The 27,317-nt window shown below is 44.3% G+C and overlaps 1 protein-coding gene across 1 annotated transcript in view; it reads left to right on the forward strand.

Moving 5' to 3' along the window:
- The first annotated feature begins 7,010 nt into the window (after window positions 1-7,010).
- LOC124798170 (putative phosphatidate phosphatase) overlaps window positions 7,011-27,317 on the forward strand; it is a 356,955-nt gene continuing 336,648 nt past the window's right edge. Inside the window, exon 1 of the mRNA XM_047261453.1 lies at window positions 7,011-7,050. The gene's annotated coding sequence lies outside the window, so the exon portion shown is untranslated. The remainder of the gene's footprint in view (window positions 7,051-27,317) is intronic.

The raw sequence follows: 27,317 nt of genomic DNA on the forward strand, positions 1-27,317 counted from the left end.
AAAACGAGAGCCAGAGACACATTTTACCGGTAGGTGGTGCTGAGCCGCGATATCCATGTTGACCTCGAACCCGCGGAGTGACATGGTTCAAATGCTAATCGTTTCACTAATGTACATGTCCTGTGAATATGAACGTCGTATCTCTAATAGTTCAAGATGCTGTGTTTTTCTGAACGTGAGTGTAGTTACGAAGGCGGACTAAATCATCCAGTACACAGGGTGTTAAAAATGTGTTATCTATCCTGAGAAGTGGTAATATGAACCAAAACAAGACAGAAAAGTCCAGTACACATAGTTCCAAATACATGCCCCAAAAGCTATGATCTCCTGTTCATCTTCCAGTAAACATGGGCTTACAAGAATCACATCTCTTCTACTGCAAGCTCTTTGCTACTACGATGACGACACGTGCCTCTATTATTGCCCTTGTTACAGCATGCACTAAACGTCTGTTACTGTTGCTACTGGAAATTATACTCACAGTTCTGGGTAAGTGCAGCGGAACCAGTTTTGTTGGTTGGTTTGTTTAAAAGAGGGGGGAAGGGGCCATATTACGAGGTCATCGGTCCCTTGACCCGAAGGAAGCAATGACACAAGGGTGAGAATAAGACAATGAGGCTTACAACACAAAACAGAATGAAAGGGAAAACCACATTAACGACGGAAGGGCAACAAAACCACAAAGACGCAAGAAAAAGGTAGAAGAGGTTAAAACTAGAAAGCAGGTTACCATGGATGGCCTGACAATGAGGATAAAAAGGAAAAGCCAGCTACTCTGCAACATATTAAAACCTCCACCTCGAATGCACTTGGGTGGAGGACACACAGGGACAAAGTACATGTGCTAATACTTATAGCAAATGATAAAACTCACCCTCACGAATAAAACTAAAGCTGCTGTTGAGGCATTGTCGCCCAACATCGAACGTAGGGTGCTGGGAAAGTTAAAAGCCTGCCGCAGAGCGGCTAAAAGTGGGCAGTCCAGCAAGGGATGGACGACCGTCATCCGTGAGCCATATCGACACCGATGTGGGTCCTCTCGACGGAGGAGGTAACTATGCGTCAGCCACGTGTGGCCAATGCGGAGCCGACAGAGAACCACAGAGTCCCTGCCAGAGGCGCGCACGGAGGTCTTCCACACATTCGCAGTTTTCTTAATGGCACGCAGCTTGTTGTGCGTACTGAGGTTATGCCATTTCGTCTCCCGAAGCCGCAAAACATTGCGGCGTACTACTGAACGCAGGTCAGTGTCAGAGAAGCCGATCTCCATAAGCGGTTTCCGCGTAGCCTTTTTGGCCATCCTGTGGGCAAGTTCGCTGGCTGGGATTCCGACGTGACCAGGGGTCCAGACAAACACCACCGAACGACAGGACCGTTCCGGAGCATAGATGGACTCCTGGACGGTCGCTACCAAAGGATGACGAGGGTAGCGCTGGTCGATAGCTTGTAGGCTGCTCAAGGAGTCCATACACAAAAGACATGACTCGCCAGGGCATGAGCGGATGTGCTCAAAAGAACGAGATATGGCCACCAGCTTTGCATTAAAAACACTGCAGCAATCTGGTAAGGAGTGCTGTTCTATATGTCCTCCAGGAACATAGACGAAGCCAACGTGACCATCAGCCATCGACCACTTCATGACCCCGGTACATGTCGAGAATCGAGAGAAAGTAACAGTGGAGAGTCGCAGGGTTAACTGAGTCCTTAGGGCCATGTGAAAGGTCCAGACGAAGCCGCTGCCTAGGTGTACAGCATGGAGGTGCTCGTGAATGAACCTTAAGTATAGATGGTAAAGGCAAGGACCCCAGTTCGGAGAGAAGGGATCGCACACGAACTGAAATGGTAAGCCCTGACCTGGGCCGCCGATGAGGGAGATGAAACGTCGTGGGCGGTAAATGGAGAGTGTAATTCGGATGCGCAGGAGAACTACAAACGTGTGCAACGTAACTGGAGAGCAATTGCGAGCGCCTAACCTGCAATGGAGGGACTCCGGCCTCCACCAGGACTCTGGTCACCGGACTCGTGAAAAGGGCACCTGTCGCTAGGCGAACGCCTCAGTGTGCATTCGGTCGAGTAAACGCAACGCTGAGGGTGCCGCCGAACCATACACCACACTCCCTGCTTCTACATTGTAGTTTTATGACATCACTTGACAGTATAATGGAAGCCTATTGGCCGGCCGAAGTGGCAGAGCGGTTCTAGGCGCTTCAGCCTGCTACCGCGCACCGCTACGGTCGCAGGCTCGAATCCTGCCTTGGGCATGGATGTGTGTGATGTCCTTAGGTTAGTTAGGTTTAGGTAGTTCTAAGTTCTAGGGGAGTGATGAAGTTAAGTACCATAGTGCTCAGAGCCATTTGAACCATTTTTGCATTGTGGAGCGGTAGAGCAGACAAACACCAGGTGTGATGGTTTGGGGTGCCATTGGTTACAACAATCGTTCTCGCTTCATACGTATTGCGGGCACTTTGAACAGCAGCCGGTTTCTAACGGAGGTTGTGGAGCCTGAGGTACTCTCCCTGCTTCAACCATCTCCACAGGGCACATTTCAACAGGACAATGCCCGGCCATATATTGCGAGGAATACACAGTACTTCTTCGAAGAGCGGCGAGTATCATTGCTTCCCCGACCTGCACATTCGCCAGACATGTCGCCCATCGAACATGTCTGCGATATGGTTGGTCGGCACCTGGTGTGTCACGGTCCTCCAGTAACTGGTGTCACAGTTTTTTCAGCTCGGATACAAACTGCGTGGAGGGAAAACCCTCAGGAACGTATTAACAACCTTATTGATTCAGTGCCACGGCGTATAGCAGCTCTAATTGCAGCGCATGGTGGCCACACGACATACTGAATAGTAGGGCTCAGAGAGCATGTACAATTTGAAAAGATAATCATTTGTTGCTTGTCATATACATAACCTGTGGTATTAAATTAATCGAATTCATACGTTTCATTCTTGGTGTTGCAATTTCCACAATCGGTGGTGTATTTCAGACGGATGTAATATGGAATCGTGAAAGCGCATTATATAGACGGTCATCCTCAAAATGCGATACATATATGTAGTAAGGAATATGTAACTAAATTGAAGCTGTTGTAGTACAACACAATATGCAGAGAAAAACGATATTCAAAACATTTACCGATGAGGATGGTGCAGTGATTGGCACTGAACTCGCATTCGGGAGGACGACGATTCAAGCCCGCGTCCGGCCATCCTGATTTAGGTTTTCCGCGATTTCCCTAAATCGCTTCAGGAAAATGCCGGGATAGTTCCTTTGAAAAGACACGGACGACAACCTTCCCCATCCTTCCCTAAGACGATGGGACCGATGACCTCCCTGTTTGGTCGAATCCACGAAACCAACCAACCAATCAAAACATTTAGTAAATATTTCCGATCGTATTGCTTATTGCATAATGCATTTCTATGTAAGTAAAATTACTGTTATTAATTAATTAATCGTTTACTAACACAGCACAACACTTTGTCAGGCAACGAATGGATTCTTTGAGGGTGGCAGCATTCTGCAACAAAGAACACGAAGTGTTACGAATAGTGCCGCCTTCGAACCGTACTAATAGGCTGGTAGCTGACTTACGGCACCCTCACCACAGCTAGTCTATTGGGCCCTCATAACATACTAATTTATGAAGGTTACCAGTGAAAATAAGACAGGAATATCTACGGCCAGAGATACCGCCCAACAACGCCAGTGTTGGCTCTTGAAGGAAAAAAACAAGGCGACCACTGCATTAGAAGGTCTAGTGTTTCACAGTAAAAAAATAATGTGTTCTCACTTCTTTATTCATTGGCTTGCTACATTGTGTAGGTCGTTCGTAATAGCAAAGTGATTGCAATAGAAGAGAGATGCGTTTCCACAGTAGTAAAGACGTACAATTGCTCATTGGTCTTGTGTGACTTTTAGCGCCCATGTTTAATGGACACTGTTTTTGTTTTGGTCCATACTACCTCCTCTCAAAATATGATTTACTACACTGTTGGCCATTAAAATTGCTACACCAGGAAGATGACGTCCTACAGATACGAAATTTAACCGACAGGAAGAAGATGCTGTGACATGCAAATGATTAGCTTTTCAGAGCATTCACACAAGGTTGCCTGCGGTGGCAACACCTACAACGTACTGACATGAGGAAAGTTTCCAACCGATTTCTCATACACAAACAGCAGTTGACCGGCGTTGCTTGGTGAAACGTTGTTGTGATACCTCGTGTAAGGAGGAGAAATACCTACCATCACGTTTCCGACTTTGATAAAGGTTGGATTGTAGCCTATCGCGATTGCGGATTATCGTATCGCGACATTGCTGCTCGCGTTGGTCGAGATCCAGTGACTGTTAGCAGAATATGGAATGGGTGGGTTCAGGATGGTAATACGGAACGCCGTGTGGGATCCTGACAGCCTCGTATCACTAGCAGTCGAGATGACAGGTACCTTATCCGGATGGCTGTAACGGATCGTGCCGCCACGTTTCGATCCCTGAGTCAACAGATGGGGACGTTTGCAAGACAACAACCATCTGCAGGAACAGCATGGACCATCAGTTCGGAGACCATGGCTGCGGTTACCCTTGACGCTGCATCACAGACAGGAACGCCTGTGATGGTGTACTCAACGAAGAACCTGGGTGTACGAATGGCAAAACGTCATTTTTTCGGATAAATGCAGCTTCTGTTTACAGCATCATGATGGTGGCATCCGTGTTTGGCGACATCGCGGTGAACGCACATTGGAAGCGTATATTCATCATCGCCATACTGGCGTATCACCCGGCGTGATGATATGGGGTGCCATTGGTTACACGTCTCGGTCACCTCTTGTTCGCATTGACGGCACTTTGAACAGTGGACGTTACATTTCAGATGTGCTACGCCCCGTGGCTCTACCGTTCATTCGATCCCTGCGAAACCCTACATTTCAGCAGGATAAAGCACGACCGCATGTTGCAGGTCCTGTACGGGCCTTTCTGGATACAGAAAATGTTCGACTGCTGCCCTGGCCAACACATTCTCCAGATCTCTCACCAATTGAAAACGTGTGGTCAGTGGTGGCCGAGCAACTGGCTCCTCACAATACGCCAGAACTAGTATCGTGTTGAAGCTGCATGGGCACTGTACCTGTACACGCCATCCAAGCTCTGTTTGACTCAATGCCCACGCGTATCAAGGCCGTTATTACGGCCAGAGTTCGTTGTTCTGGGTGCTGATTTCTCAGGATCTATGCACCCAAATTGAGTGAAAATGTAATCGCTTGTCAGTCGAATATAGTATACTTGTCCAATGAATACCTGTTTATCATCTGCATTTCTTCTTGGTGTAGCAATTTTAATGGCCACTAGTGTAATTTATGAAGGTTACCAATGAAAATAAGACAGCAATATCTTCGGCCCGAGATGCCGTTCCACAACGTCAATGTTGGCTCTTGAAGAAAAAAACTTGGCGGCCCCTGCGTTAGAAGCTCTTATGTTTCACAGTAACAAAATAATGTGTTCTCACTTCTTTGTTCATTGGCTTACTGCAGCGTGTAGGTTGTTCGTAATAGGAAATAGATTGCAATAGAAGAGAGATGAGTTGCCACAGTAGTAAAGACGAACAAGTGCTCATTGGTATTGTGTGAATTTTAGAGTCCATGTTTATTGGACACTGTTTTTGTTTTGGTCTGTACTACGTCCTCTCAAAATAAGGATTACTTTTAATAAAAAAATATTGTATTTAACAGATTTTTGGACAACAGGGATGTGGAGATGATGTAGCGATTATTATCATTAATCAATTATTCAAAAACAGTATTATCTCATTAATTATTATTATACCGCCAAACGGTTTGAACCCGACGTAGGGGTCATCTTCCGCGCGTTTACACCACTGGTCGACTGCTGGTGGTGTCACTCCTGTCTACATAACGGCAGGCATCAAATGGCTCTGAGCACTATGTGACTCAACTGCTGAGGTCATTAAAAAATGGTTCAAATGGCTCTGAGCACTATGGGACTTAACATCTATGGTCATCAGTCCCCTAGAATTTAGAACTACTTAAACCTAACTAACCTAAGGACATCACACAACACCCAGCCATCACGAAGCAGAGAAAATCCCTGACCCCGCCGGGAATCGAACCCGGGAACCCGGGCGTGGGAAGCGAAAACGCTACTGCACGACCACGAGATGCGGGCGAGGTCATTAGTCCCCTAGAACTTTGAACTACGTAAACCTAACTAACGTAAGGACACCACAAACATCCATGCCCGAGGCAGGATTCGAACCTGCGACCGTAGCGGTCGCGCGGTTGCGGACTGTAGCGCCTAGAACCGCTCGGCCACTCCGGCAGGCCATAGTGGCAGGAAACTGTGGTGTAAACGCCCAGAAGATGACGCCTACGTCGGGTTGAAACCGATTGGCGGTATAATAATAATAAATGTGATTAAGACTGTTTTTGAATAATTGACTTGTATTTAACGTTTCAAGAGACACTTGGAGGCTATAAATGTTTAAAGGTTTCAATCCGTACATGAGAAACTGTCGGTAGAACGTGGATGTCCCTTGACAAGGACGGACTTGCGTCAGCGGTGGTGTCCGCGTCACGTCCGCCCCCGCGTCGTTTAATGCAGGTAGCGCCGCCCGTCGCCGGTGACGGAAACGGCATCGGAGGCGGCCCACGCGCGCACCACATGAAAGCGGCGCCGCAAAGGCTCGCGTTGGCGGCAGATCAGCTGGGTGCGTGCGACGTCACGGCTGCACTCCCCCCCCCCCCCCCCCCCCCTCTTTCCTTCACATCCCCTGGCCGACGCGCGACTTGTGATAAGACCGGTGCCCCGGCGCATGCGCAGCGCCGCATCTCCAGCAGCTCGCGCCCTCGGCGGTGCCGGACCGTCAGTAGGCGTTCCTCGCCGCTGCAGCCAGCAGCCAGCAGGCAGTAGCCAGCAGCCAGCGACCAACGGCCGGCGCCGCACACACCCCTCCGCGGACGGCGACTGGCGCGCCGACACCGGCAGCGGCCTCGTTGCTGCCACCTCCCGGAGACAGAGGTAAGGCGCTGGGTCGCACTGCTCACGGCGGGTGGCGGAGGGCACTTTGTGTTCCATTGTCACTTCCACCCTTTCAACAGTGCCTTTGTTGAACTTGTGGATAGTATGCCACGACGAATACAGGCATGCATCAATGCAAGAGGACTTGCTACTGTGTATTAGAGGTACCAGTGTGTACAGCAATCTGGACCACCACCTCTGACGGTCGCGCTGAATGGCGGTACAACATGCAATGTGTGGTTTTCATGAGCAATAAAAAGGGTAGAAATGATGTTTATGTTGATCTCTATTCCAATTTTCGGTACAGGTTCCGGAACTCTCGAAACCGAGGTGATCCAAAACTTTTTTTGATGTGTGTATAAACTTGAAGTATATAGACGTAGAATTGTACTAAAGTTTGTTTAACTTAAAAAGCTTTAACGGTTTTCACATAAAAAAATTCGGATTTATTGCTTTCCTGGACGCCTTCGTATATAAAATACCTAGTGGATAAAGCTAGAAACTCAATGAGCATGTTCGCTTACAATGTTTTCGTGTATCGGAAAGTTGAAACAGAAAACTACAGCGAAATGCAGGAAGCCCTGCAGGGGATCGGAGGTTGGTGCAGCCACTGTGAGTTGACCAAATGGTTCAAATGGCTCTGAGCACTATGGGACTTAACATCTGAGGTTATCAGTCCATTAGAACTACTTAAACCTAACTAACCTAAGGACATCACACACATCCATGCCCGAGGCAGGATTCGAACCTGCAGCCGTAGCGGTCGCGCGGTTCCAGATTGTAGCGCCTAGAACCGCCGGCGTGAGTTGACCCTAAAACTAAATAATGATAACGTATTATCAATTAATACATTGTTCCATTCTGCTATTGGTGATAAATCAATGGAAAGAGCAACAAAGGTGGAATACCTACGGGTATTCGTCAGGAACTACCTAAAATGAAGTGACCACAAAAACTAATTGTACGAAAAACAGATGCCAGGTTGAGATTCATGGAAAGAATCTTACGATATTGTAGCTGAACAACGAAAGAACGTGCATATATAACATTTGTTCGACCGATTCTTGAGTATTGTCCGACAGTCTGGAACTCTTACCACGTTTGAGCAGTTGATTGGAGACAGAGAAAGAGAAATGATACAACAAAGACTCGTGTATTCCGTCACAGATTTTCTTAGTATACGCTAGAGTGTTAGAAAACACTCAACAAACTCCAATGGTAGAAGATAAAAGAGATGCGTTGTCCATAATGGACAGATTTGCTATTGAAATTCCAATAGTGTACGTTTCAAGAACAGGCGGCAGCGTATTATTTTTTGCCACCTACCTTTGGTAAAAAGACAACAATGCTAAAATCAGAGAAATTAGTGTCCCTACAGAGGCGCTCCGACAGGCGTTTTCCCTACGATCCATTTACTAATGGAACAGCGATCAGGGTAATTCATGACAGCCTACCAGAAGTCTCCTCCACCACACGCCGTCAGGTGGCTCGCAGAGCATAGCTGTGAATATAGACCTATCTTATCTATAAAGTGATATCAAAAGTCAGTTTCGTGTAATTGGTTTTTAAGAAGGTGCCTGAGCACCAATCTTAAATTCCGATAACGTATGATACACTGAAGCGCCAAACACACTGTTACAGGCATGCATTTTAAAATAAAGACACACGTAAACAGACAGAATACGGTAATGCGGTCGTCAACGCCTCTGTAAGACAACAAATGTATGGTGCAGTTCATGGACTGGCTACTGCTGCTACAATGGCAGGCTATCAAGATTTAAGTGAGTTTGAACGTGGTGTTATAGTCGGCGCACGAGCCATGGGACGCAGCATCTCCGATGTAGTGATGAAGTGAGGACTTTCCCATACGACCATTTCACGAGTGTACCGTGAATATCAGGGATCTGGTAAAACATCAAATTTCCGATATCGCTGCGTCCGGAAAAAGATCCTGCAAGAACGGGACCAACGACGACTGAAGAGAATAATTCAATATTACAAAAGTGCAATCCTTCCGCAAATTGCTGCAGGATTCAATGCTGGGCCATCGAGAAGTGTCATCGTGCGAACCATTCAACGAAACATCATCAATATGGGCTTTCGGAGCCGAAGGCCCACTCGTGTACTCTTGACAGCTGCACGACACAAAGCTTTACGCCTTTCCTGGGCCCGTCAACACCGACAATGGACTGTTGATTGGAAACATGTTGCCTGGTCGGACGGGTCTCATTTCAAATTGTATCGATCGGATGGATGTGTATGGGTGTGGAGACAACCTCATGAATCGATGGATCCTGTATGTCATCAGGGGACTGTTCAGCTGGGAGAGGTTCTGTAATGGTGTGAGGCGGGTGCAGTTGGAGTGGTATGGGACCCCAGTTACGTCTTGATACGACTGACAGGTGACACGTACGTAAGCATCCAGTCTGATCACCTGCATCCATTCATGTCCATTGTGCATTCCGACGGACTCGGGCAATTCCAGCAGAACAATGCGACACCCCACACGTCCAGAATTGCTATAGAGTGGCTCCAGGAACACTCTTCTAAGTTTAAACACTTCCGCTGGTCACCATACTCCCCAGACATGAACTTTATTGGGCTTATGTAGGATGCTTGCAAGACGCTGTTCAGAAGAGATCTCCAACCCCTCGTATTCATATGGATTTATGGACAGCCTTGCAGGATTCATGGTGTCAGTTCCCTCCCGTACTACTTCAGACAGTAGTCAAGTCCATGCCACGTCGTGCTGCGGTACTTCTGCGTGCTCGTGGGGGCCCTACACGTTATTAGGCACGTGTACCAGTTTCTTTGGCTCTTCAGTGTATTATACCGAATATTGAATGACAAATATACTTAAAGCAACAGTTTGTGTAAATTATGTCACAGAATTATTAGTGGTAATGTTACGGAAAATAAATACAAACGATGAGAGTAGTCTTTTGGTGATTTTAAACACTATTTAGATCTAGTTTAACGAATAGTAAATAATCGTAATAATAAAAGTATCTAGAACTAGTGGCTAGATTACAGAGGAAACACGACAAAAGGAAGTTATCATTATCAAATAGGTTCAAATGGTTCGAATGGCTTTGAGCACTATGGGACCTAACTGCTGAGGTCATCAGTCCCCTAGAACTTAGAACTACTTAAACCTAACTAACCTAAGGACATCACAGACATCCATGCTCGAGGCAGGATTCGAACCTGCGACCGTAGCGGTCGCGCGGTTCCAGACTGTAGCGCCTAGAACCGCTCGACCACATCGGCCGGCGCAAATAGGTGAAGCTAGGAAAGATTTCTTAGGTGAAAGAGCTCTACTAACATCAACTATTGATGTGAAATAGAGGAAGAAGTTCCTGAAAGCGTACATCTGTGGCATATCACCGTATAGAAATAATAGGACCTCAAATGTGGTTCTATCGGAGAATGTAAGAACGGGTGGACAGATGTGGTACAAAATGTCGATGCGCTAAAAATAATATGTGAGGTAAGAAGTCTGTCGAAGATCCTCTCGAGGGAAATGTAAAGGTTCTAAGACTTCGTTGAACCTCGTGATTGGAAGGGTAGAAGAAGTGGGAAAAAAAAAACAGTTAGGGCAGGCAAAGATTAGTATAAGACCGGAAAACATGTAAAGCAGAATCAGAGCAGATGAGAGCAGGCTGAACGGATAGGCAAGATATAAGTGACGTAATTTTCAGGAAAGAAAGAAAATGTGCTACAATGAGAAGTGGAGAGAAAGAAACCGGAAGATTAACTAAAGACGAAATAGTAGTATTCTTCGCCGCTAAATTGCCGGAAAATTAAACTTCTTCACCCACTGTTTCCGTGTGTCGGGCCGGAGCTCGAACAGCGAAAAGTCCTCTGCAGAATGTAAAATTCGTTCTGGAAAATTTGTTCTGTCAGAAAATGTATTTTACCCACTGTTATGGCGGTGTTGCCGTGATTAAATCAGAAACTGCTTCAGTGGCGAGGGGAGATGATGCTGTAAAGTTGCCGATCACCAACACTTGGCACTAGTGTCCTGAGTTCAACCGCTGAAGGCGATCCGCCCCTGGGAACGGGACGCTAAGCACGGCAGATCCCTTGATTCTATTTGAGACAAGTAAGCTACGTCCCAGCACCGGTTTCAACAACGCAGCACGACGCTATACGCAATTCACTTATAGAACCACAGACAGTCGAACTTAAGGAAACTGAAGTGTAATCCACCAGAGTTGCATCATTTAGAAAGCCAGACTTTTTCATTAATCCATGCATTGATCCATTTGCTACTGCTGCCGTAATTACCAATACGCCACAGAAGAATGTTCATGTAAACTGTTGAGTCAAAGATACATGGAACACCTGACTAATATCGTGTAGGACCCCCGCGATCACGCAAAAGTGCCGCAACACATCTAGGCATGGACTCCACTAATGTCTGAAGTGATGCTGGAGGGAACTGACACCATGAATCCTGCAGGGCTGTCCATAAATCCGTAAGAGTGCGAGGAGGTGGAGATCTCTTCCGAACAGAACGTTGCAAGGCATTCCAGATATGCTCAATAATGTTCATGGCGGGGAGTTTTGAGGCCGGCAGAAGTGTATAAACTCAGAAGAGTGTCTGATGACCTCAGATGTTAAGTCCCATGGTGCTCAGAGCCATTTGAACCATTTGAACCTGTCAGAGTCGTATCTAGACGTATCAGGGATCCCATATCACTCCAACTGCAAACGCCACACACCATTACAGAGCCTCCACCTGCTTGAACAGTCCCCTGCTGACATGCAGAGTCCATGGATTCATGAGGTTGTCTCCATACCCGTACGCGTCCATCCGCTCGATACAATTTGAAACAAGACTTGTCCAACCAGGCAACATCTTTTCAGTCATCAGCAGTTTTATGTCGGTGTTGACGCTCCTAGGAGAGGCGTAATGTTTTGCGTCGTCAGTCATCAAAGGCGCAAGAGTGGGCCCTCGGTTCCGAAAGCCCATATCGATGATGTTCCGTTGAATTGTTCGCACGCTGACACTTGTTGATGTCCCAGCATTGAAACCTGCAGCAATTTGCAGTAGGGTTGCACATCTGTCATGCTGAACGATTCTAGTCGGTCATCGTTGGTCCCATTCTTGCAAGATCTCTTTCCAGCCGCAGCTGTGTCAGAGATTTGATGTTTTACCGGATTCCTGATATTCATGGTACATTCGAAAAATACTCGTACGGGAAAATCCGCACTTCCTCGTTACCTCGTAGATGCTGTGTACCATCGCTAGTGCGCCGTCTATAACACCAAGCTGAAACTCACTTACATCTTGATAACCTGCCTTTTTAGCAGCAGTAACAGATCCAATAAGTGCGCCAGACACTTGTAGCCTTACATAGACTTAGCTGACCGCAGCGGAGTATTCTGCCCGTTTACATTTATCTCCATTTGAATACACATGCCTGTACCAGTTTCTTTCGCGCTTCAGTGTATTACACAAATGAGGACTAATAATTTGTAGAGAAATGTTCTATATGTTACATAACTATGATTTTTTGTGCTTTCCCCAAAATATCGCCAGATAATTTTTGTTTCAATTCTAGTTCGTGAATTAAATTTTTATTTCATGTTATTCAGTTTATACGATCGAATTTGTTAGTGATCTAAGCTGGACTGCTATTGATGTTACTCAGTATAATAAAAGATAAGTGATCATTCAAACGAAATTCCTAATGACTTCCACGCTGCTTTAAGTGTAATATTTTTTGTCCTTTGCCCCATATTCCACGTCTGTTCTTCCCATAACAGCTTTATTTCTAATTTTAGGTATCAGACATTTCGTTTCTACTTTTTTCCACTTTCTGTTTGCTTCATTTCTAAGCGGCCCCTATTACTGGCTACCGCTTGTATCGTTTGCATAGATGTAGTGCCTTCTCTCATTCGTAATCTGGAGTATTTCTTAAGCTATCCACTGCTGGCTTCATTTCACGTCGTTTGCATTGATGTATTTCGTTCTCTCATTAGTAATGTAATGTATTTCTTCAGCTATCCATGGCTGTGTCTTCTCCGATTCGGTTGGCCCTCGGGTGGACTCAAAGACCTTAATTACTTACTTGTTTGTCACATCTCATACATATTCCAGTAAACGACCGTTAAGTGTTTTACCTTGCTCAATGGTCACTTATAGAGACATTTTTGACTTTCATGATGTTATTTTCTCCACTTTAATAATTCACTTTTTCGTATGCCGCTGAGCGAGGTTGTTTCTGCTGTTGTCATCAATCCAAAGGCTTGTTTACTTCACTCTCCATACTATTCTACATAAGTACTGAACCCTACATTCATCTGCACCTGTATTCAGGCCGTGGTTGCGCTCTTCATTTTTAATCCTCTACACCGTCGTTAGTTAATAAATTACACCTTGGTGCCCCAGGACGTGTCCTGTTAAGCTATCCTTTCTTTTAGTCAAGTTATGCCCTTTTTGGATCGGCCCCCCTCATTCGTTACTCGATCCACCTATTTAATCTTCATTTTTCTTCTGTAGCACCACATTTCAAAGGTTATTCTCTTCTTTTCTGTGCTTCTACCTTCCATTTCATTTCCACATAAGACCACACTGCTGTATTTCTTGCACTATCCATTCTTGGGGTCAGATGTTACAAAATTCAAAGTAGAACTCTCTATACTGTCGAGGAGGAAATGACAACATCGTCGACAGGCCTTCCTGTTTTGCAACTAATACACATGGCTGGCCTCTCACATCAGTTTCAGCATGGCATCCGTCAGCCGTGATCTTTCCTCTCCTGAATAAATTGACATTTTTCTATTTTTTAGTATCTGTTTGAGACTTACGAGCATGAGACACTTTCATCACACTGCATTTGGTGATCCTACATGCCAGCATTGACAGTAATGTTTCAGCAGCATCTTTAAACTCAAAGGTGTCAGTTGTATGCCTTGTAAGTACATGGAATGGGTTCACAGCTTTAGTAGTTGGCTTGTCTGTTTACTTCAACAACTTTTTTACTATTTTTAAAACCCAGATTCTCTACTTTCATTACAATGATGTTTTATTGATACAAACAAAAGTTTCCATGCAATCTTCTTACCACGTAAGTCACCACATGAGGGTGACCTTGACTCATGGCACTTGGAATTCTACTGTTTGACGTAAGGACCACGCACCGTCCAGCCCTCTGATTGCTGTGAACGAGTTAATTCGTCATGCTCTGCCGCTCTCCATGTGCTGTGGAAGGGTTTAAGGGTGGCCTCTGGAATTCTCTGCAGCACAGTTTACGTGTTTATGCTTCCAGTTTCGCAGGCCCTCTCACTGCTGCGGACGACTTTAGGAGTACTGAGCCACATCTACCTGTGTGCTCTAGACGTGTTAACACGCAGAGCTGAATTTCTGCTCCGTTCTTCCAGAGATTTTCACAGTTCCAGCTGAATAGTTCGAGTGTGGTGCGTCTACGTTTGCTGCTGTGGTCCCTCACTGCAGATTTCACCTTTCCTTTGCATGTTTTTGTCATGATTAACTTCTAGTTCCCTTTGAGAGAAATGTCACGTCATGTAGTTGCACAGATACAGAGATACTAGAGATACTCCCTATGAGCGACAGTGGGTGTGAATTCTCTGATGTCGGTAGCAGTGACGAGTCTTCAGTGCGGTCTCGAATAAATAGTCCTCAGAACATCAGTTGATAAGCACACTAGTTTGTTGTTTCTACAAGAGGTGCTGTCGACAGGTATTTAGAATCCGAAGAATCAGGACATGACAGCGAAATACTTTGGAAAAGCACACACCTTAGTGACACGTTTGATCAGAAACAAACCGATTTCTAGCCATTAGAACACGCGTTCCGTGAGTTGATTTCAGGGTGTAAATGTCAATTCATTAATGACTCAAGCATTTTGTCATTTTTATGATATTCCTATCAGAAGACGTGTTTTATTTTACAACAGACGAAAGGGAGCGGTTTTACGTATACACCTAGGCAAGTACTCGTGAATCTGTTCAGTCTCGACTGTCAAGGTGGAATGCTACTGAAATGGAGGAACTTTATTTTTTGTTGTTATTTGTCTTCTTATTGGTTCAAAAGTTGAAAATAAGTCATTATTGATTTAGAGATACACTTTTAACACTCCAGTTTTGTTCGAAACTATGTCCAGAGGCCATTTTACTTTACTTTCTAAAATGCTACACATTAGTAACAATTGTGCGGGTACTGGATGGGACAGTTTATTTAAGATTATGAATTTTGTTGATAAAGTACGTGCGACGTTGCGCAGCACATTTAGCCCAAATCAGAAGCTCGGCATCGACGATAGTGTCTTGCTACTCAAAAGTCGATTATCTTTTAAACAATTTATTCCATCTAAGCGAAGTAGAATCGTAATGAAGACATCTGTGAAGTGTGAGTGTCTGCAGGGTAAATTTATAAATTCATTGTATATACCGGCGCAACAACAGAAACTGGTTCCACAATTTAGAGACAAGTGGCGACATATTGCCAACACTTATGAGAACATATTTGGAACGGGGACATACCCTGTAAGTTGACAATGGTATTCGACCCAGCCTTATTCCTCTGGCTTCTCAGCCACGGAACAAACATATATCATTAGTAGCAGAGTCTCAATATGCCAGAACCGCAGAGGTCAATGAAACGCGTTCTGTCAGGAATATCATAAAAAATGACAAAATGCGTGTCTTCAACGAGTTAAATTTGCACCCTCAAGTCAACTTATAAAACACTTGTTTTAATGGCTAGAAATTGGTTTGTTTCTGATCAAAAGCGTCAAAAGCGTCAATAAGGTGTGCGCTTTCCCAGAGTATTTCAGTGTCATATTCTAATTCTTCGCGTTCTGAATACCTGCCGACTGCACCTCTTGTAGAAACATCAAATTAGTGCGTTGTATCTTGAAACAAGCAGAAACTGAGTTTAAGTCAACTGACAAAATGGTTGCTATCGTATGGTGGGATAAAAGAGAAGTGTGGATGTTGATCACATGTAACACAAGACAAACGGCTGGAACATAAAGGATTGACAGAAATACTGGCGAAAAAATCAATAAACCCCAATGTATTATAAATTACAAATCAAGTATGACTGCAGTTTGCCATCATGACATGCTATTGAGCTCAGTATGATTAGTGCATAAGACTCTAAAATGGTATAAGATACATTTTTTCTTTTTCTGGATTAGTTCATTTTAAATGCTCACGCTCTCCACAGGTCACTTACAGGGCGAAAAATGGCACTCAGACAGTTTATGAAACTTTGTGAGTGCCATTTTTCGCCCTCTAGTTAGGAAAAACGCAGAAAAATGTGGAACCAAACGGAGAAAAACTGACAGGGGAAGGCGTTTCGATGACGAAAAGGCTGTGGAATTTCCAAAAAATGGCTCTGAGCACTATGGGACTTAACATCTATGGTCATCAGTCCCCTAGAACTTAGAACTACTTTAACCTAACTAACCTAAGGACAGCACACAACACCCAGTCATCACGAGGCAGAGAAAATCCCTGACCCCGCCGGGAATCGAGCGCGGGAGCCCGGGCGTGGGAAGCGAGAACGCTACCGCACGACCACGAGCTGCGGACGTGGAATTTACAGAGAGGTATTTTGCGATGTTATTGTGAGCTAACATTCAAGGAAAAACTCACTAATGTGCAGATGTTTGGTTTCCACGAAACAGAAAGTGCGCCAGGAAACTGGAGACCAACTCAAAACTTGCAACGCACCGTTATGTGTTGCGCCCCGTTTCGAGACTGATCACACAAAGAAGCATTATTAATAATCGGGAACTGAAACTGATAGTTCAAATTGTTTGACAGTTCTAAATAAATCATTTTAAAAAAGGATGATAAACAAGAAACACAAAAATGTAAGCTAAAAGACATTTTAATAAGCTACTTTTAATTTCGTCAGTGCCCAGTCCAAATCCCACACCAAAAAGAAGGCTGGAAAATAGACACAGTGGATGTAAAAATCATTCAAAAAGTTCCTTCACATGAAGTAGTTCGCTGGCGAAGGAACTGTATAGTATTCTTGTCACCAACTCGGATACAGAAGACGTTAAGCCGATTGTCGCACTTACCTGCCTTTGCTGTCTTTGAGATCGTGCGGATTATATTTTTTCCGAAAATCTGGTGGTTTGTCTTTACACTCACACATGCTACAAATCAACTTGATTTAGTCGTTTGATGGCCATTTCCCCCAATGATTTGAGAAATTACGATGGAATGTAATCTCTGTCTTCCGCACTATTTTATCTCTGTTAAACTATGACTAACACTGTATCCCGTTTGTCTGTTATACGCATCCTTATTCCTGATTCTACAACGTCATCAGACGGGTTTTGCCTCTTATAAAGGCCTTCAACATACTTTTTCCCCCTATCCGCTCCGGACGGCCGAAGTGGCCGCGCGGTTCTGGCGCTGCAGTCTGGAACCGCGAGACCGCTACGGTCGCAGGTTCGAATCCTGCCTCGGGCATGGATGTGTGTGATGTCCTTAGGTTAGTTAGGTTTAACTAGTTCTAAGTTCTAGGGGACTAGTGACCTCAGCAGTTGAGTCCCATAGTGCTCAGAGCCATTTGAACCTATCCGCTCCCTCCTCTGCGTTTAACAGTGTAATTCATTTTGTAGGCTTAATGTTTATGCCTTTGGTTTTAGTTTCACCCAAGGATGTTTTGATTTTTTTGTATGCTGAATAAGTCTCTCCGACACCTCTTTCTCGATTTCTTCGCGTTTTACCTGTAGCCGTTTCGCTTTGGCCACATGCAGTTTCTATTTCTTTCACTCCCAACTGACTTAAAATTTATTACTTTATTCCTATCTCTTTATGAACATTTTTGTGCTTCCTTCCTTCGTCGATCAGTAGAAATGATTCTTCTGTTACTCAAGATTTCTTCGCAATTACCTTACTCGTTCTTATATTTGTAAGTCCAAGTTCCGTGACTGCCTTTTTTAAAATTGTATTATTTATTATCACCATCCCCCCCCTCCCCCCCCCCATGAACCATGGACCTTGCCGTTGGTGGGGAGGCTTGCGTGCTTCAGCGATACAGATAGCCGTACCGTAGGTGCAACCACAACGGAGGGGTATCTGTTGAGAGGCCAGACAAACGTGTGGTTCCTGAAGAGGGGCAGCAGCCTTTTCAGTAGTTGCAAGGGCAACAGTCTGGATGATTGACTGATCTGGCCTTGTAACAATAACCGAAACGGCCTTGCCGTGCCGGTACTGCGAACGGCTGAAAGCAAGGGGAAACAACAGCCGTAATTTTTCCCGAGGGCATGCAGCTTTACTGTATGAGAGCTGCATCAAACCAGTCTCAGGACTGAAGACCACAACAACAACATAGTATCTATAGTCTTAGAGAAATTTAAAAGACACTTCATCATTCCTCAGTATTTCAGGTTCGCACTTATTCATACACACATTCTTCCGGACAACTCTCTTAATTTCAACCTACTCTTCATTGTTACTAAATTGTCATCTGTGACTATATCTGGTCCTGAGTACGTCTTACATTCCAGTATCTGATTTCAAAACCTTTGCCTGACTATGATGAAATCCAGCTGGAACCTTCCTGTGTCTCCAGACATTTTCCAAGTGTAGCTCTTCCTGTTCTGATTTCTGAACATTACTAGCCGAGTATTGTAGAACTCCGTCACTACGAATACTGAACCCATTTCAACACGAGACTCTCTCTTCTATTCTTTCCCCGACTACAGTTTCCAATCACTCATTGTTATTAGTTTTTCATTTCCCTTAACATACCGAACCGACACGTCCAATATCTTCATACAGTTTCTCTGTCTCTTCAGCTTGTGCATGCGTGACGGCGTGTACACCTAATTTATTATTGTTGGTGTCGGTTTCCTGTTAATTATAATGGGAATAATCCTATGACTGTTCATAGTAACTCACTCTCTGCCCTACATTTCTATTCATCACGCATCCTTCTCCCGTTATACCATTTGCTGCTGCTGTTGGTATTACACTCTAATCATTTGACGAAAAATCCTTATGTTATTTGCATTTTACTTCTCTGACCCCCTACATCTAAGCAGAACTTTTGCATCTCCTGTTTTAGTTATTCTAGCTTCCGTGCCACATTCAGATTTCTAATATTCCCCGCTCGGACGAATGGAATGTTATCTTTTCGTTGTCCTCTCCTTCATCCACTTTGACAATTTCGTTGGTAGATCGCGGATGGGTGTTTATACTAGACGTCTTCGATCACCATTGCTTATGGTTTTTATTCAGAATTTAAGCATTGGTTGTGATTGAACCGAGGGCTCAGGACGTTTTGATTACTTGTTAAAGACATTGCTCCTAACCACGGTGACTCCCTTGGTTCTATTAGTCAAATATTCATCCAGATACGTATCTGCGAAGATATTCCTTAAGACAATATCTTAGCACATAACTGTTTCGTTTGTGAACTCACCAGTTTCAGAGGTTGCAAGACAAGAGATCAGTTTAAGTGATTTCGATTAGCGTATTCCTAATTCAAAGAAAATAGCAAAAGATGTTCCAGAGTCTTCAGTCCTGCACACCAAAAACTGGAGGAATCTCAAAAGGCACAAGCAACGTATATATTGAAACTGAATCGTGTGCTGGACGATATGTATGCATAATGCAATCGGGCACTGTCGGCTTTGTTGTTCTCAGAGGACATGGAAATCAGTTATGCAAATGTCCGCAAAATTTTCAGTATGTTGGTACTGTGTACTGACTATTATGTTACGTACACATTCCTCTTGTCCCACCTGTGGGCGAATATCATGAATATGTACGAGTTAGCACTATGCACGTACATGCACTGACACGGGCTATTGCTAAACAGCTCACCCATTATACTGCTGCAAATGTCCTTCCAGAAGCAAAATCCTTCTTACTTGTTTCTGTCGTATGAAAGAGTTATTTTTATAATTTCATAAGTAACTCAAGGTGAAACCGTTTCATACCCGTTGCATCTACATCTACATAAATGGAGGCCACCGTATGGTGTGTAGCGGAGGATACCTTGTACTACTACTACTACTACTACTACTACTACTACCACGACTACTACTACTACTCATTTCCTTTCCTGTTCTACATGCCAGGAGTACGAGGGAAAATGGACTGTCTATATGCTTCCGCACAAGCCCCAATTTCTCTTACATTTTCTTGGCGGTCCTTACACGAAATACATGTCGAAGGCAGTAGAACCTTTCTGCAGTCAGTCGCTAGTGCTGATTCTCCAAATTTTCCCAACAGTGTTTCCTGAAAAGAACGTCGTCTTCTCTCCAGGGATTCCCATTTGAATTACCGAAGCATCTCTGTAATACTCGCATGTTGATCGAACTTTAACGGTAAGAAATCTAACAGCCTGACTCTGCATTGCTTCGATGTATTCATTCAGTCGGACCTGGTGGGGATCCCAAAGACTCGAGCAGGACTCAAGAATGGGTCGCACAAGTGTTCTAGTGCGTAGTCTCCTTTGCAGAAGAGCTACACTTTCCGGTGATTCCCCCAATACACCGAAATCGACCATTCACCTTCCCAACCACCGTCCTTACGCGTTCGTTCCATATCATATCGCTTTGCAACGTTAAGCCTGCATGTTTAATCGACGTGACTCTGTGAAGCAGCACACAGCTAATACTGTATTCGAACAATACGGGATTGTTTCTCCTAGTCCTCACCAATAACTTACATTTTTCTACATTTAGAGTAATCTGCCATTCATCAGACCGACTAGAAAATTTTCGCGAGTCGTCTGGTGTGCTCCTACAGTCACTCAACGACGACACGTACCTCGTCATCATCAGACATCCGCGGATTGCTCCTAAGCCTGTCTGTAAGATAATTAATGTACATAGACAGTAACAGTGATTCCATGACACTTCTCTGATGCGCTCCTGACGATACCCTTATATCTGACGAACACTAGTCGTCGAGGACAAGGTACTGGGTTCTATTACTTAAGAACTTACATATCTGGGAACCTATTTCGTATGCTTGTTATCATCGTTCAGCATCCGCAGCGTCCAGTGCTCATGCGTCATTTAAGAAACGATCCTATGTCTCTTCAACACAGACTAATTTGTTTTCTTCCAACATTTCTCTTTTAATCGGGGGCAGGGGGGGGGGGGGAGAGAGGAGGGAGGTGCAGGCGGGTCATCAGGCTTCTGTGTGGTCTGATGCAGCTCGCAGCGATTTGCTCTCCTGCGCCAAACCCATCGTCTCAGACTAGCCCTCTGTGGCTCCCTCTAGTAAGACAAGGTATTCCCCGTATTCCTTGTTCTATTACACACGCCCCCATCATCTCGTCCGTTCCAGTCAGTAGACGACTCTGTGGAGAAGCTCCTGATTTCGTACGTTATCTGTACACTTTATTTTCCACATTTTTCCGCAGGTTCGAATCTCAAATGCATCGATTTTATTCTTCTCAGATTAAAAAACCGAAACCTGACAATTCTTGTCGTCTTAAATTTAGTTCCTAAACTTTGAATATGGCTCGTCTTTAGTGACGTGTATCGTTATGATGAGTCTGCTCGCTGTTACAGAAAGTGAAACATCAATAACGCATCGTCTAATCTGCCCATTGTATGCAAAGTACAACATCGACACAGCAAAGCAGGTCATTGAGCTGAAACTATATGGTTCCAGAGACCTTTTCAAGTCTCAAACATGTATGAGGTATACTTGCAGACCGAAGTGACGAATGAAAGTATTTAGCCGGCCTTTCTCTGTTTTATATCCTAGTGGTCTAATCACACAAGACCACGTTTTTTGCAGTTGATATATTCTACCAATTTCTCAACTTCCTCTATCAGTAGTTCTATTTCAGCACGACCACTTTGTACACGCGTAAATCATCGCTTCTGCGTGGTAATATCAATCGTTGACTCAATCTTAATCTTGTTATACGTTAGAAGAACGTATTCACACCACAGGAGTTAATAAAAAGCGATGAAGATATTGATTTTGAGGGAGTTTTCGAATGCTCTCGACGCCTTTTAAACGTGTGCTGTTCAGAACTTGTTACTTTCTGTAGCGTGACTAAAGCATCGCCTGCGAAGTTCGCTTCCGCCGGCATATGAATCGCTCTACTGACTGGCTATTTGAGTGAACCACAAGAATCGATGCAACGTTTCAAGGGCTGCCGTTGTCCAGGGCAGAAAGTGTAGTGGTCGTCACGAATGTAAATTAAGAGTAGGTCGTAACAACTGCGTGAGCACGCTTCCCCATTGTAATTATCACGTCGATACAAATTAGTCGACGTCACGTCAGCATTGGGTGAGCAAAGAGCAGGTTAGCTTCGAAGATGAGCATATGTAACGGTTGTGTAACGCTGTTGTCAGAGTCTCGCTCAAAACTCTCCAATCGCAGTAACTACTTAAATTCTTTAGTAAAAGTTCTATAATTCACAGAGCAACCAGCCACAAGGCTGATCTAAAAACTTTTATTGCCGGTTTCGTGTTTGCTACAAATTCACCTTCCGAGGACTCTTTCAGAACTCCCGGATTTCCTGGTGTGCCCCCATTACTACTAGCTACACCTACTGCGCAAACCAGTAAAGAATACAAAACATAGGAAAGCACGGATATCTGGAAGAGGCATATGAGGATGAGATTGTAATAAACCGGAAACTAGTAATCCAGCAATGGTTCGATTTGAATAAACGTTTGAAACCGACCTTGTTGCTGGTTGTTGTTTAAATTGTAAACGTTATAACTGCACTACAGCCACGGTTCTCAACGTGTCTACTTGCGACAAGATACGCTTCACATAAGCATTCGTTCAGCAGAAAAGGCTTCTTACAAGGTACCCCATATTAATTAAGAAATGTTTACATATCGACTGTTGTAAGGCCACGCACATAGAAAACTTTACATATCGCCTAAGTACAGGAACAAATGTCCGACGTGCACTTTTTCCAGTAAGGTTAACACTTGGCTCACGGCAATCCAGTCGGGTGGACAGAAATACAGAATATTTCACTGCTAAGGATTAACTGACACTTGCTAAGGAACAGGTGCCCATTGGTACGGAACGCCCGACCAATGATAGTAAAACGAAATGTAGAGGGCGGGACGTGCTAACTACAGTGAAGCTAGTACACGAACAAGCTGTGTACATTCGACAGATCATGCAACACCGTGTTTGACGAGAGTTGTTGTGGAGTTGATTAGTGCGACATTCCGTTTGGTACGGACTTTTGAATGCTCACTATCGTGGACGAATAGCTGGACGGTTCAAAAATGGTTGAAATGGCTCTGAGACCTATGGGACCTAACTTCTGAGGTCATCAGTCCCCTAGAACTTAGAACTACTTAAACCTAACTAACCTAAGGACATCACACACATCCATGCCCGAGGCAGGATTCGAACCTGCGACCGTAACAGTCGCGCGGCTCCAGACTGTAGCGCCTAGAACCGCTCGGCCATTCTGGCCGGCTGGACGGTTCGAAACTGGTCAAAGCGTTACTCCTGTGGCCAGTAGTGGGTGTGTCCAAAGTATCATATCACGATTAAAAAAGTCCACTGAAGGCGGAAATTCTATGCGAAAGGATACCGGTGTTTGTAGACGGACCACTACCCCGCAAGAGGAGAGATTTGTAGAGCTAGTGGCGAAAAAGAAACGACATCTCACTCGTAGGCAGATCACTGCAGACTTCGCAACCGCTACCGCTACACGTTTCTCTACCAGAACCATTTCGCGGCGATTAAATCAGGCTTGTTTGTACGTTCGGGAGAATGTTAAATGCATCCCATTTCAACAACGCCATCGTCGTGAAAATGTTCATTGGTGTAGGAGCATGTTGGTTGGGGTTAGCAACGGTAGTCCAGAATGATCTCCTCCGATCAATCCCGCCTCACTGTGGCAAGTGATTGTGCCCACCACTTGGTGTGGAGAGAGAGGGGAACACTTCACACGCCACAGAATGTTCATGAAGTCATCGGTATGGCCTAGGCGTTAAGATGTGGGCAAGCATTACGCACAATGGCTGAAAACCGTTGCATATCTTTGCGCGAGATACCGTTGCTCCAGGGAGATTATTCTGGATTGTGTCCGTCTGTTTAGGTGTGTTGTATCTCCCGACTTTCCGATTATGGACGACACTGTCCGCCCACACATGAACGCTGAGGTGTCGGACACACTGGAAAGTGTTGATTCTAATCGTATGGAATGGTCTGCGTACTCCCCGAACCTAAAACCTATAGAGCATGGCTGGCAAGCTCTTGGAAGACGTGTTTTTCAACGAACACCCCCTCCCTGAACCGTGGAAGAACTGAAAACAGTCTTGAGAGAGGAGTAGCACAATATCCCCCACGGACTTCTCAACAGTTTGGTAGCCAGTATGAATAACAGGTGCAAAATGTGCATTAGTTCCTGAGGAGGGCATATTCCTTACTGAGCGTCCGGTATCGATCATTATGTTGGGAGTGAGAACTGCGTCCAACATGAAAATTACTTACCAGATGTGGAAGTATGAAACCGGAATTTCCGTATCGACAGACAGCGTCTGCAGCGCCATCTGCTTCGTGTAACGGCTGACCACGAATGTCAACACACAGTATCCCAAGTTCTATACATCGGCATCTGTTTCAAACCCATAAAGAGGTCGAGTTTTGTGCATACGAACTACGATTTGCGGGCAACATTGGTTTTCTGTTACCATATGAAGAAAACTGCTGCAAATCGCATCGAACGCTTGTGGAAGCTTTTGGCGAACATGTTCTTGGGAAAACCCAGCGTTTCGACTGGTTCAAAAAAAATTCAGAAGTAGTGATTTTTACATGAGAAACGACGAGAGTGGGAAACCATCGAAAAAGTTCGAAGACATCGAACTGCATGCCTTATTGGATGAAGATGATAAATCAGGAACTCGCAGAGCAATTGAATGTGACGCAGATAGCCGTTTCTCTTCGGTTGAAAGCTATGGGAAAGGTGCAGAAAGTGGGAAAAATGGGTTCCGCATGAACTGAATAAAAGACAGCAAACAAATCGAAAGATCACTTGTGTAATGATGCCCGCCAGACACACAAGAAAGTCGTTTCTCCCTCGAATAGTGACAGGTGATGAAAAATGGATATACGTATTTTGAGAAACCTAAGCGTCGTAAATCATGGCTGAATCCAGGCAAACCATCGACATCCACTTCAAAAGCAAATCGCTTTGGAAAGAAGACAATGCTCTGTGTTCGGTGGGATCAGAAGGGTGTCACCTATTATGATCTGTTAAAACCTCGTGAAACCGTTAACACTGATCGATTCCAACAGCAAATGATCGATTTAAATCGAGCATCACGTGAGAAACGTCCGGAATACGGAAAAAGGCAATACAAAGTCAACTGCTCCATGACAACGCCTCCTCACCCACAGCAAAACGGGTCAGGGAAATGGTCGAGACGTTCAGTTGAGAAATACTAGAGCATGCGGCATGTTCTCCAGACTTGGCTCCGTCCGATTATCGTCTATTTGCATCACTGGGACACACTCTCCGAACAAAGCTCCAATTCGTATGAAAATGTACGAAAATGGCTTTGTTCTGTAGTGACTGATGACCTCAGATGTTAAGTCCCACAGTGCTCAGAACCATTTTTGTTGTGTAGTGAAATCTGTACAATTCGTCGTTATAAATACACCACTTTGCCTCTATTACGTATGTACTGTGTTTCATGTCGTCCGTCATCGACTGTAATTATTTCTGTCCAGCAGCGTCTCTGTTCTTTAGCAATTGTCAAGCAGTATAATAAATTTCTACAATAACCCTTGAATACTTGAAGCAAGAACTGGGTGGGTAACATTTTTACTAAGGACTAATGTTCATAAACGTAGAGTCTGCAGCAAAAACAAGCATGTAAATTGGTATAGTCCGCTCTCCCAAGTCTGTCTGTGTAGAATCCCGATATTACATTTGTAACTAAGACCAGTACTTGTTATTTTCCTGGTCATAAACCGCGATGCTGGTTGGAAGTTATGTTTATGATTTCAGCATAATTACTGCATCTCCCATGACCCACTGTCATCGACCATCCTCCATACAGTCCCAACATGGCGCCATCCGACTTTCATCTGTTTTCAAAACTTAAAGAGTAACTTCGAGGCCTTCACTTTGGTATTGGTGAAGCGGTGAAAGCACACGTGAGGTTGTGGGTCCGTCAATAAAGTTTCAAACATTGTATTCAGACAGTACCAGCAAAATAGTCTCTCGTCGCTAGGATAACTATGTTGAGAAACAAGTAAGTAGTCTACGCATAAAGAATAAAGATCTGGAAAGTTCATAACGTTTGTTTTATTCAGAAAGCTGTAAGAATGTTCACATAAAAATTCGGAGGAATTACCTTTCACCACACACTCGCTATCAGAGATTGCAGACTGGAATACACTTCATTAGCTTTGACTTGTGAACTCCCTCTACTGAGAAAAATCGAGAACTCAATAATTCGATAAGTATGGCCAACTGAGAAATTCAGTTGTTGTGTCCTCCAGTCCAAGGACCGTGCCTGATCGAACTCTCCAAGGTAGTCTATTCTGGATATGAAATTCTACTATAGAAACAGAAAATAGTTGCCGTAACGTAAGTCACTATCAAACTCTTGTGCGATGTCGTTCCTCTCAGAGACAGGCGGTACGAGCGCTGGTAATGAAATATTCTCCACCGGTAGTATTTGTCTAGAGAGGGGAGGAGGGATGATCTGATCACCACATTTAGTGCCAATGTTCTCCGTAGTCCCCTAACTTTGACTTCAGAGTATTTCTGCTCAAGATAGAGAGGGTTCTTGGTTCACTTTACAGAAAGTACCAAAAATCAGTTGTATGTGATGACTTCAGTATTAATTTTGTACGTGACTGTGCAAGAAAAAGGATGTTGGAAGCTCTTTTAAATTCATATGATCTGATGCCGGTTGTATTTTTTTCCATTCAGGGTGTAGGGGAACAGTAGAACAACCATAGAAAATATTTTTATTCATTCTTCATTAGTAGATGACCATTCTGTTAATAAAATGCTAATGGCCTTTCAGACCACGATGGACAAACATTAAAAGGTTTTCTTTACTCAAATGCGTGTTGTATATAATTACAAAATATGTAGGAAAGCTAATCGAACGGAAGTAGAGAGTTTTTTAAATCTCGTTAAGGAATAAGAGTGGCATGGTGTTTATGGTATTGATAACATAGATGACAAACATAATGCTTTCCGGAACATATTTCTCATGCTCTTTGAAAACTTATTTTCGTTAGAAAGTTCAAAACAGCACACTAGCAGCAAAACGTATCTTGGATGGGGGATT

The sequence above is a fragment of the Schistocerca piceifrons genome, chromosome 5, assembly GCF_021461385.2.
Source record: "Schistocerca piceifrons isolate TAMUIC-IGC-003096 chromosome 5, iqSchPice1.1, whole genome shotgun sequence".
NCBI classification, from domain to species: Eukaryota; Metazoa; Arthropoda; class Insecta; order Orthoptera; family Acrididae; genus Schistocerca; species Schistocerca piceifrons.